This window comes from Colius striatus, chromosome 1 (assembly GCF_028858725.1).
Source record: "Colius striatus isolate bColStr4 chromosome 1, bColStr4.1.hap1, whole genome shotgun sequence".
Lineage (NCBI taxonomy): Eukaryota > Metazoa > Chordata > Aves > Coliiformes > Coliidae > Colius > Colius striatus.
Window position 1 is genome coordinate 102892183 of NC_084759.1, and position 12380 is coordinate 102904562.

Sequence of the window (12380 nt, forward strand, 5' to 3'; positions counted from 1 at the left end):
ATAGCGTCAAGTCGAAATATCCTCGGTGCAATTTAAGCCCATTATTTTTTGTCCTCTCCACAACAGATAAGAAAGGCAGTTTATTTCCTTTTTTATATTAACCTTTTACATATTGGAAAGCTATCATGTCACCTCTGAGTCTTCAATTCTCTAGACTAAACAAGCCAGTTATTTCTATGCTGTTCTCAAGGGTCATGTTTTTCAGGCTTATGATCATTGAACAAGTATTTGGTGAAACTCTCACTGACTTTAGGAACTGAGTTATATCTGCACTGTAAAAATCTTGTATTTGCAAAGCATCTAGACTTAATACAGGCATTTTTACATAAGTGCCTTGTAATCAGCTTTTATGTCTAAACATATTTGATTAAAAAAATAACAATTGTACATCTTAGCAATGACCTTGTGTACCCAAACTGGTGGAAGCACTCAGCCTTTGACTTTCGTGTTTTAGAAATGTATGTGGGACAGATGGGTATCTGGTATGCTCACATGACATAACATCTGCTGGTGAATAAAGACTGTTATAAAGACATAAAGCAGTGAGTGTGTTTACAAGTACTCAACCAGTGTTGCATATACAGTAGTGTACAGAGCTAGTTGAAAAGAAGGCCAAAAACAATTATGAAAAAGTGTCCCTGTTCTCCTTGACCAATTAAGATATTTTAAATGTTCTGCTGTGTCTGCAAGTATATGCAAAGCTGAAGGAACAAAGAATAGAAAATAAGGTTGTCAGTCATCAAAAAGAGAAAATGCTGACTGTGATAGAGCTCCTCTTTTCTCAGGTTTACTTTGTCTGCCATTCTTTTCATATGTCTTTAGATGTCTACAGCATTGAGGAACTATTCTAAGTTAGTCGCTGTACAGTGTCTTTTCTGAGTGGTAAATAAAGAGCTTTTAGGGTGTAAATCACCTAATCATATTTAGATATCTGTTTCTGCATGAGACAAAGTACTGTTGAGCCCTTTTTTTTTTTCCACTGCATTAATTTAAATGAATGGACTCTGTCTAAGTTGCTAATCATGTCTCTTAATCAGATTTTCTTTAGATCTTCCAGAATCTATGGCAGTAAGTCCATGTTGTGTCCTCTTTAAAAGAAAGCACTGAAAAAAATGACTTAGCAATAGCTAGGAATAGAGTTGTACGGCTCTAATACTCAGCAGGTGGAAGATCTGACATTGGCATGTCTCCAAGAGGAAGTCTATCTTGGGTGAAACATAGTTCCAGAAAGAAGAATTCTTCTCTTTCCAAGGAGAAAGGGAGAAAGAGTCAAAAGAAAAAATGAATAAGAGAGAGAGAGAGACACTTTCAAAGACTCTCCAGAAAAAGCACAGCAAAATAAAGAAAGACTTAAGAAGGAATTTTGGTGAAGACAAGAAAGAAGCCAGAATTTTAGGAAAGAGCATTGGGAACACAAATCAAGATGATCTTATTTTACATAGTTCCCGGGGCCAAGGCCCTATAAAGAGGATTAGGCAGAAATTTCCTCTGAAATGCGGTTTCTTGCTTCTGAGTAGTAGCAGAAGACCAAACTGTGTAGATTTCAGGGGTGTTGATGGCTGCTGGTAAGGAAGAGCTGGGACAGAGATTGCAAATGAGGAGTACACATGATGTGCTGTATTATGAGGAATGGGAGGCACATGAATTTGTACTTCAGTGAGTGGAAAGGGTGTAAAGACAGAGGCATTCTTCATGTTAGAGGTGGAGGACCAATTGAATCAAGTTCGACAGAAAGTTTGGGAATTACTGGAAGAATAACTGGAAGAAATAATTAGAAGAAAGTAATAACTCAAATAACTAGAAGAAAACTGAAGCAGGTTGCCTGAAGGGCTCACCTGTGCTACAGAAGAGACAATAGCCTACAGTAATACCTTTAACTCTGAGTTGCATCATCCTCCCTTAGAAGCAGCCTTGGAGAGCGCTGGTTTCCAGGAGTTGACTCTAAGGTATCATTCTCTCTATGCTTCCCACCACCCCCCTTGTTTCTGTGGTGATGCTTACACATATCTTTATCAAAAGATATTGTATTTTGTCCTGGTTCAAATACATGTCAGCATGAAGTGAAGTCAGACTTCTGCCTATTCCTTCTTGCTGATGTTCTTTGGAAAGACTGCAAAATCAAAAGCAAGTATACATGCCCAGGTGTGAGATTAGATAACTCTCACCTAATTCAGATCAGGTATTCTTTCACTGCTATCATGCCCAACTGATATTTTTTAGACCCCTCAACAGAAGTTGTGCTTATTTACGTCACTTTTACACAGGCTTCATTCACGAGTAATGATAATGGTAAGTAGGACGAGTGGTTTAAGAATCCCACTAAAGTACAGTTTTATTTGAATCTAATGGGTGACTTGAAGAAAAGTTTATTCCAGTTCTGGCTTGTCATCCTGTTTTGATTAGAAAGGATATGAAAGAAATTTTTCAAAGTTTTGAATTGCTACCTTTCCCAGTCTAATCATTGGGCAATGTCTAATCATTGGGTAATGAAACCAAAGCAAAGATTAACAGATTCTTCAATGATACTCTCAATCCAGGAAATCTTTAAGTAGGAGTTTGTGATTTATAGCAATAGATGTTCTTCAAGTTACAGAAGCAGTTAGGTAATAGCCTGTATCATGTCAGGCACTTTGCTGTCTGAGGCAAACACTGGGCAGAGATTGGTATTCAGAGCTACCCAGTTATGTTAACCTAACCCTGTCCTTGGCTCAGGAAATATTTAAGTATTCTGTACAAAATGGACAAATGAGAATGACAACAATCTGTCTAAAAATAAGTGAAGGTCAGTGGTGATGTCATCTTCAGAGAGACCATCGATGTTATAATCCCCACTACAGTGAGAGATGAGATTTGAACAGGGGTTTCCCACACCCCAGAGAAGTATTCCAGTAAAGCTAACTGAGAGGAAGAGGAAAAAAAAAAGGACTAATTCCTACCTTTCCCAGCAGCACAATTAGGACAGTGGAACACTCCCTGAAGTGGAATAGGGCAGAATACCTAAGTCCCTGTGCATTTTCAGCAATGTTTCCTGCTTCAGTATGCCCTTCTTCCATGTATGGAGTTCAACGGCCTACTGCCAATGTCTGCAAGGTTCAGGTTTTAGACTAGGCCTTATTGTAGTTGCCTCTTAAAGCTGAGCAGACAACTGTTAGCTGTAGTCCTTTATTAAACATTTTTGTGACCAACATTAACCTGTTGAAGCTTCAGGTGTAGTTTCACAAATGTAGTCTTAGCTCAAGAAGTCCCTGCCTTTCTCTGTGTCTGCTTTATTATTGACTCCTCAGTACAGCTAGGAGTGATGCTGCAGTTCCTCAGGATCGAGTAAAATGATCCTGTTCTGCTCTAAGTCAGAAAGGCTTTAGAAATATGCCCATATATCAGTACATCTTAGGTACCCAAGGAGTAGATATAAACTGGAAATGAGAACAAAGACAATGGAAAGGGGAAACAGGGATGGAGTGGGAGCTCCATTACCTGCCCCTAATGTCCAACTTTGACAATACACTTGCAAGTGCAGGGTTTTCAGGTGTTCTTAAATTATGTTTTAAAGGGCAGTGAAAATAATGTTGTAGGTTAAAGTGCTTTTGTCCTGTGGTTTCATTCTCATCCTTCTTTTCTTGACTTTTCTGGTGTACTGATCATCCTACACATTTTACTTTCCTTCATCTCCAATTACAAATATTTCCAAACTGATTAAATAACAACACTTCTATTTTATGTTTCAGTGATGTGAGGCAGAGCTGATTAAAGGATGGGTAGGCAAGGGCAGTACAAAATTTCTCCATGTATCTAGCCTGCAATCTCCTCTCTAGCAAGTTTCCCGTCAGATGTTTTACACAGTTCAGTGATGCACATGGAAAATTATGTTGCTGTAGTTAATAACCTTATTTTTTCTATTAAATTTATAACCCTTACCAGGAATTAAATGTGAATAAGTCACTTGATGTTTTTCCTCTTATTATAAAATCCATATGTTTCCTGAGGTCTCCAAGTCTTGTCATTTAATCTGACTATAATGATAATCGTTTTTGGAGAAAGTGACTATCTGGTGAATAACCAACAAATTTATTACTGCCTAAAACTATAGAGGACATACTTGTTTCTGTTGAAAGCTTAGCATTCTCTGAGATAAAAGACAGTCCACACACATTTGTGCTCAGTATGTTTGGCACAAATCATTTTTGTCCTTTTTTTTTTTTCCCCCCAAATCCTGATGTTATATACCTTTATCACATCCAGTCTGATATAAGTAATATTTGAAGGCATTACATTCAAGTAATCTTCAGTCTTCCTCCCTGAAACAATGACTGGAAAAAACAAGTGTCTTTTAGAAATAATTCCTAGGTATGAGCAATACTGAATTCCGATGCTGTCTGACATATTTACCCTTATTCACTGATGCATCTTTTTTTCATGTAATCAATGGTACAAAGTCCATCTGGAGGCCAGTCCTTAGTGGTGTACTCTAGGGTTCAGTCCTGGGTCCAGTACTATTTACATCTTCATTAATGACCTGGATTCATGGGGCAGAGCAAACCTTCAGCAAGTTTCTAGATGATACAAAAGTATGAGGAACTGTTTATAGACCAGGAAGTTGTATTGCCATCCAGAGGGACCTCAACAGGCTAGAGAAATGGGCCAACAGGAATCTCATGAAGTTCAAAGAAGTCCTGCACCTGAGGAGGAACAACTCCAGGCACATGTACAGGCTGAAGGCCAATGAGGTCAAATGAACCTCTACTGAAAAAGACCCTGGGCCTTGGTAGTCAATAAGCTGAACATGAGCTAGCAATGCATCCTTTCAACGAAGAAGACCAATAACCTCCTGGATGCATTAGGACCAGCATTGCCAGCAGACAAAGAGAGGTGATCTTTTGTCCTCTACTCATTTCCTGTGAGACTCATTCAGAGTGTTGGGCCCAGTGCTGGGCTCTGCAGTACAGGACAGACAGACATATTGGAGCTAGTCCACTGGACCACCTGTCATATGAGGAGGGATTGAGAGAACTGGTACTATTTATCCTGAAGCAGAGAAAGCTCACAGATGCATCCTAAGGCTTATGAGGATCTGATCAATGTGTATAAATTGGGGGTAGGGAAGGTGAAGAAGAGGGGGACAGACTCTTCTTGGTAGTGCCTCATGACAAGAGGAGAGGTAATGAGCACAAGTTGAAATAAAGGATATTCCACCTAAAATGAGAAAACTATTAGTCTACTGTGAAGATGATTAAACACTGGAAGAAGGTTCCCAGGGAGACTATGGAGATTTTCAAAACCTTTATAGGGCCTGTCCCTGAGCAACTTACTGTGGCTGACCTCACTATAATCAGGATTTGGACTAGTTGATCTCCAGAGGTACCTTCCTGCCTCAGCTGCTCTTCCATGAGCTTAGCAGAAGCACCACAAAAGTCTTTATCTGGAAACTCTATCTGTGTTCAAAGTTGATACTTTTCTAGTTTTTTTTCTTGTGTTTCCAGATGCTCATAGTTTTACCGTCCAAGTTTAATCCTACTGTAGAAGTCAATTATTTTCATGTCCTCTTTGCTCTACTTCATTCTCAAAGTTATTTCATGAGACCATTAAGAGTTGTGCAATACACAAAGTAAAGGTTTTCACATCCAGGACTTTGCCTAATATATCCCTTGGTTCTGCTTTCAGCAAGGCACTCTTAAAACCTTTAGACTAAGCACAAGTAGGAGTTAGCTCTGCTTGCAAAAGATGAACTTGAATCTCTCAAACACAACGGAGCATCTTGGTTAAAGGTCAAGGTAGTTTCAGGATGTTGCTGTGTGTATGTTTGTTAACCATGGTACAGCTCTGAGTAAACAGCTTATTCTTTAAGCTCCTGTCCTCGTGTGTTTCCAACAGAAGAGTCATATAAGGGCATTGGGTTTGGTGCACCAAATACTAAACTGATTCTGGTGGAGCATCCTCATGCCATCTTGTGTACAATTTTTAAACTGCATCTTGGTTGTTGCTTTCATGCACAACTCCAAAATGACTGGTGAGTACAGCTACTAATCCCAACTAATTTGTTTTACCTTCTGTTGTTAATTACTCTGATGCAGGGAAAGTTTCTTAAGTCTAAAATCCTGCAAAATGCTTGTATCATTAAAGCAATGATGTTTTCATTTCCTCCCTTCCCTAGTCTGGTTGCTTTAGAACAATTTTAGTAACATCATCTTCCTCAGCTGATTTTCCTTCAAAACCCGACTCATTTTGGAACTGGTTGATTAACCCGATAAGCTGTGTAGGCACTTTTTCTCAGTCTACTGATGCCGGGAGTGAGGTGGCTCTGGGTTGCATAGTGAAGAGAGCCTGTCACTATGTGGCTTTGACAGGAGTCTTATCAGTCGCTGACAAAGGCAGTGTGCATTGAAGATCCCTGTCAAATCTGTTCTTAAAAATCTCTGTCATGCTTTCTGGCCCTTCTTGAACTACCCATATTTGGCTGAAATCCTGTTCGTCTTGTATGTCCTCTTGACTTGTCTGTTCTTGAATCTTGTCTATTTCTTGGCAAATTTTGCTTTAGATGTAGCTGTTTTTCACATCTCAGTTCCATGATTTAGCCAATCAAGGCAAAAATATTTCTTCTGATACCTCAAGGAGAGGCTGCTTTCATCTGTCATTCTCACAGCACTTGAGCACTCATTGAATTATTATCCTGATTTACCACCAGCAGCGTCATTGTGTGTGAATGATGCTTAAGGGATGGCCTTGGCCAATGTTAATCAGTATAGCTTCGATGAGTGAAGGACCAGGCTTGTGTTACTTTCCTAAAAAAAATATGAATTTGCAGTTATCAATGTGATGTTTCCTGTAGTTGCTTCTTACCCCAGCTGAGCTGTAGATGAGAGGGAATTTGCGGTAGTGAAAATGAAAAAAGTAAGAACAGTAGAGCAAATCCTTCCAGCTGAATGTACTCCCCCAGTTCATCTGCTGTTTTGTCCTGTGTATTAGCAGGCACAGAGTTTATATAAGGCCAATCCATCCACTTCTGGTTTTGAAATTTATCTCATTCTTAATTGCATATTGTGACCTATTATCTCTACTTAAATTTTCTGACCTGAGTCTTCACCACTTTTAGGTTTTAATATCCCTCATCATTGTTGTTCTTTCTCAGTTGATCCCTGGATACAAATGTTTGTGGCTCAGATCCTGTAAGCTGCAGAAGCATGTAAGTCCAATGTAGGAAGGTATCACAAACTGCCAGTTTTAGAACTGTTTTCCCTTTATTTTTTACTTTTAGAAAAAAGCAATCAAGTTGTAATGCCAACATCTGACAACAATCCTTTATCACAAAGTCTGGTTTTGCTTAAGGCTCCTTTGTCATGAACTGGCTGACATAAGGAAGTTTACTTCTGTAAACATCTGAAAGTAGAATGGTAACGGTTGTTGTTTGGCAATATTAAAACAATTAAACCAGTTAGGAAATATTAAAGTAGCTGAATACTCCCACAAACTGAAAAAAAGAGAAAGGAAAGTGCATCAAGGAGGAAAGAGGGTATTTGCTAACACCCAGATTAGCAGAAATACAACAGTGCATTCACCTTTCAATCTGTAGTGCTTCAAATCAGCAGTACTCTCAGACTGTGAATGGGGTTTTAACTAAAGTGATTTCCTCACAAATCAGTGAGACTCCCAGGGCAAAATCCAGAGCAACTCTTTAAAAATATATTTCAAAGTGATCAAAGATGCATGTGTCTTACATTGTTCACCAAGGAGGAGTCTTTCAGTGGCACCCAGAATTAATTCAGTCATGAAGTTGAGTATCTTTCAGCAGCTGTCTCATACTTTGCCGAAATGATCGTCTTCTGAAACCTCTTCAGAACAATTCCTTAACCAAGCTCTGTAGCTGGAGAACAGCTATTACATCTTCATCCTTCATCTGGTAAAGCAGCAGAACATTTACCAATGTACACACAGCTGAAAAATTCAATTTGACCGGTACATTAAAGATATTTGGTGATCTTTAATCTTAGCATAACTGCAGCCCATCAGGGGTGCAGTAACGTGCTTTACAAAGTGCACAAGAGAAGACAAGACCCTTAATGAGTTTTGGCTGTGTTGGGCACATTGTGCACAGTGTTGTTGAAACTGTCTTAGGCTTCCTGCCAAGTAACGCAGAAGAAAATGCCTTAGAGTATGCTAGCTGTCTATCAACCCTGCAGAAAGTTTTCTCAAAGATGGTCTTTGATTTGTGAGTGAACCACTATTAAGCTAGTATCAAAACCCACTCTAGAAGAAATGAAAGGGAGCACAGTTCTGCTGCTTCTTCTAGTATCAAAATATTAAATCTTGAACCTAGGCCTCTAGGTTATTTGTCCTTTGCTGCATCTTTGGAAGCTCAGAAAGGTTTTATGGGATGAGTTACAGGGCTTGGTTTCTGAAATGATAGGAATAGATGCTGGGGAAAGAATACATGAAAACATTGTGACTATCTTGCAACTGACCTTATTAATGGGAATAGGAAGGGCTGTATCTTTACAAGGCAAGCCTCACATTACACTAACTTGACTCACACATACTGTCACATACCAGTAGTCTGAATGACAAGTTCGCAAAGAACTGCTGTGACTTTTTTCTGGTTCCAGTAGTCTGTGTTTTGGCTTTGTGTGGCAAGGTTTTGGTTGGAAGGGATCTACAGGGGCAGCTTCTGTGGGAAGCTGCCAGAAGTTTCCCCCATGCAGCCCATGTGCAGCCCATGGTGAGGCCCTGCCCCTGCAGCCATGGAGGCCATGGTAGAGCTGAGATCCATCTGCAGCCCATCAGAGCGGATGGGTGCCTGAAGGAGGCTGTGGCCCTGTGGAAAGCCTGTACTTGAGCAGGCTCCTGGCAGGACCTGTGGACAGTGTACAGGGGAAAGCCTGTGATGGAGGAAGTTTGCTGGCAAGACTTATGACCCGTGGAGGACCCATACTGGAGCAGTTTATTGCTAAAGGACTATCCCCATGGAAGGGAACCACACTAGAGTAGTTCAAGAACGGCAACCTGTGGGAAGGGCTCACATTAGAGACATTTGTGGAGGACTGTCTGCTATGGGAGGGATTCCACACTGGAGTAGGAGAAGAGTGTGAGGAGTCCCCCTGCCAAGGAGGGAAGCGGAGTCTGGGACGAACTGAGCATAACCCCCATTCCTCATCACCCTGTGCTGCTGGAGGAAAAGAAGACAGAGAATTCAGGACTAAAGATAAGCCCGAGAAGAAAGGGGGAGTGAGGCAAAGGTGTTTAAAGATTTGGTTTTATTTCCCATTATCTTACTCTGAATTGAATGGTAATAAATTAAACTAAGTTCCCAAAGTTGAGCCTGTTTTGTCCCTGGTGGTAATTGTTGAGTGATCCCCTTGGTGATAATTGTTGAATGATCTCCTTATCCTTATTTCAATCCACGAGTTTTTCATTATGTTTCTTCTTCCTGTCCAGTTGAGGAGGGGAGTGATAGAGCAGCTTTTTCTGGTCACCTGGCATCTAGCCAGGGTCAACCCCACAATATGCTAAACATGGCAGGTAGGTCTGGTCAAACCAGTTGGTGGTGGCATATTTGCTCTCAGGGAGACTCAAGGACATTGCATTGTTTTGCAAACAGGAAAATGTCATTTAGCACCGTGCCATGTCCATGGAGCTTCATAGGCAGATGCAGTGGTCAGCTTAAAATTGCCACTTCAAATTACCTCTTTCATTGAATGGCAAGATTGCCTCTGTGTCTAGTGTCTCAGAGCTGTAGAAGTCTTTGAGGCAGGGTTACTGATGCTTAGGGAAAATTGTTTGGATTAAAAGAGGTGCTCTAGTCCTTTATTCATCTTTGTGGCCTCCTCTGGACTAGCTCCAACAGCTCCGTGTCCTTCTTATGTTATGGCTACAGAGCTGAACGCAGCACTGCAGGTGGTGTCTCACAAGAACGGAGGGGCAGAAGGGCCCTCAACCTGCTGGCCACGGTGCTTTTGATGCAATCTACAGCATGGCTGACTTTTTCGTCTGTGAGCATACACTGTCAGTTCATGTCCAACTTTTAATCCACCAGTACCCCCAAGTCTTTCTCAGCAGGGCTGCTCTCAATCTTCATGCCCCAGTCTGTAATGATACTGGGAGTTGCCTTGACCCAGGTGTATGCCAGGGAATCATCATGATAGCTGATTCCTATGACTACACAGCCCTCACATAGGTGCTGAGTAGTCATGACATCTGTAGTTGTCAAGCCTTAGCGTGGGACAGAACTCATACATTTGCAGGCATTAAGTAGACAATCAAGCTACGAGCTGGCAAGCAGAGCTAGAAGATGACAAAAATAAATCTTCTGACTTTGAAGAACTGACAAAAAGAACACTAAGCCACAGGTGATTGCTAAAGATTCAGCCTAATTGCAAAGGATATGCATAACAGTGTTATATGTAGTACCTGACTGCTAGGAAAATAGGATTACTCTACAGAGTAGCCTGGATCTCTGGGAAGTGTATTAATAAAGACCTGCTTGAGGTCTTCATCGAGCCAAGCAGTAGATTGAGGATTTGTGATGATACCAGCAGGATACAGACTCTTAAAAAGGCTTTCACACAGCAGCCCAATAAATTTATTGTCTGAGTATCCAAAAAGGCTTTTAGAGCTTTGCCTTGTCTGAGTTTGTATTGTAAATATTTAACATTTATATGGTTTGAAGTAAAGGGTTTAGAAATGATAACATGAATTTAATGCTATGACTAGATTTGTAGGGCAAAAAAAGAAACAGAAAGCAGGCCTCTTAGGATGGAGAACTCCTCAGATATTGCTTCGGTGAGTCCGTAGGCACTTCCCCTCTTCACTTTCCTGACATAGTGTTGTTCTTTTCTCACCTTTCATCATTTATCCCCGATTCCTGTTCTTGAACTTGTACCACTTTCTCTCCATCGCAGATTTCCTCCATGCTCCCTACAGTGCGAAAACATGATGAAGTTACTGTTGCTTGATAAATGTTGTGGCACCGACTGTGCTACCACTGTGTGTTCCTAGCTCATAGCAAATGTAAAGGTAAACTTCTGCCATATGGCTAGGAACACACAATCAGGAGTTGCATCAGAACAGATGCCATGCTGTGACTTAGTCACAAGTTTGGAGTCCTGGGTTCTTATGTGGCAGTCTGTATTCATGATCTGCAATGTAGAAGTTAGATAACTAAAAGCTCCAGCCACAGAACACAGAACAACAGAGTTGCTGAACTTCATGTTATCATAAAATTCTCTAAGGTGGTGGCCCCAGGTAACATGAATTTTGGGAGCATACTGATGGAGAAGCACTATCTTGCAGGTAAAGCTCAACAGGAGTCCTGTTGTGTAGAAAGATTGAAATATGATTGCAGAAGATTTGAAAAGTTCCTTGAGACTCTCATATACTTGCCTTCTGGTACTCATTTGTTGCAAAACTTAAGCTCCTCACTCCTTAAAGCTTATGCCAGCATTTCATTGCCTGTAGAGAGTTCTGAGCTACCTTGCAGGGATAGTGCACCTCCCTGGGCTAGCCTGGTACCAGGACTGTATAGCCCTACCTGGGCAGAGCTCTGCAGAATGGGAATTTGCAGACTATGCAAACCACTCTGGTAGAATACTGTGTTAACACATTTATATCACTCCTGGTAACTTAGCTGGCTTACTCAGATCTGATTTTCATCTTTTACAGTACACTGCCTTGTATCAGTGGAGGGATCCTCTCGATGTACTTGGTCCCACAATCTCACTCTCAGATCATGTCATTTTTAGGATGGGGTGAATAATGCACAAGCTGTTAATGCCATGGTGTCTGAGGTTTGAGATGAAATCTCTGCAAATCCCTGCTTCATCCTGGTTGTAATCTAGTGTCATGTCCAAGGCTTTAAGTAATTTGTTAGAACTTTTCATCCCCTTGAATATTTTCTTCTTAACTTTTGGCACAATGGGAGAGGTACACATAATGTTTCGATGGTTCATTTGGGAAGCAGCTCTTTCAAGAATTTTGGTGATAATATGATAATATGTTTTATAAGCTGTGAGTTTTCTTTTTTTTTTTTTTGTCAGTGAAAAATGTATATAATAAAGAAAAATAAAGAAAAACAAGGTAAATCTTCATCCAGTCGTTTTTGTTCTTGCCTGCTAGGGTAAGCCAAGACTGTTTTCTCTTTGTCTTGATATGATTAAAGTAGGAGTGGCAGCATGTTTCCAGAGGACTGGAGAATGTTGTGAAAATTGAACTCGGAAGGAATGGTCAGTGTCAGGCTAAGGTGAGTCTGTGTCACAGTGATTGTCTCATGCACTGCATGGGACAGAGTGCCTTTCTTATACTTTAGTTAAAGCTATTAAGTCATTGGGAAAGCTAGATACCTGTTTGTGAAATGTAACTTCTGAATAACTTAATGAAAATGTTTCTACACTGTTGCA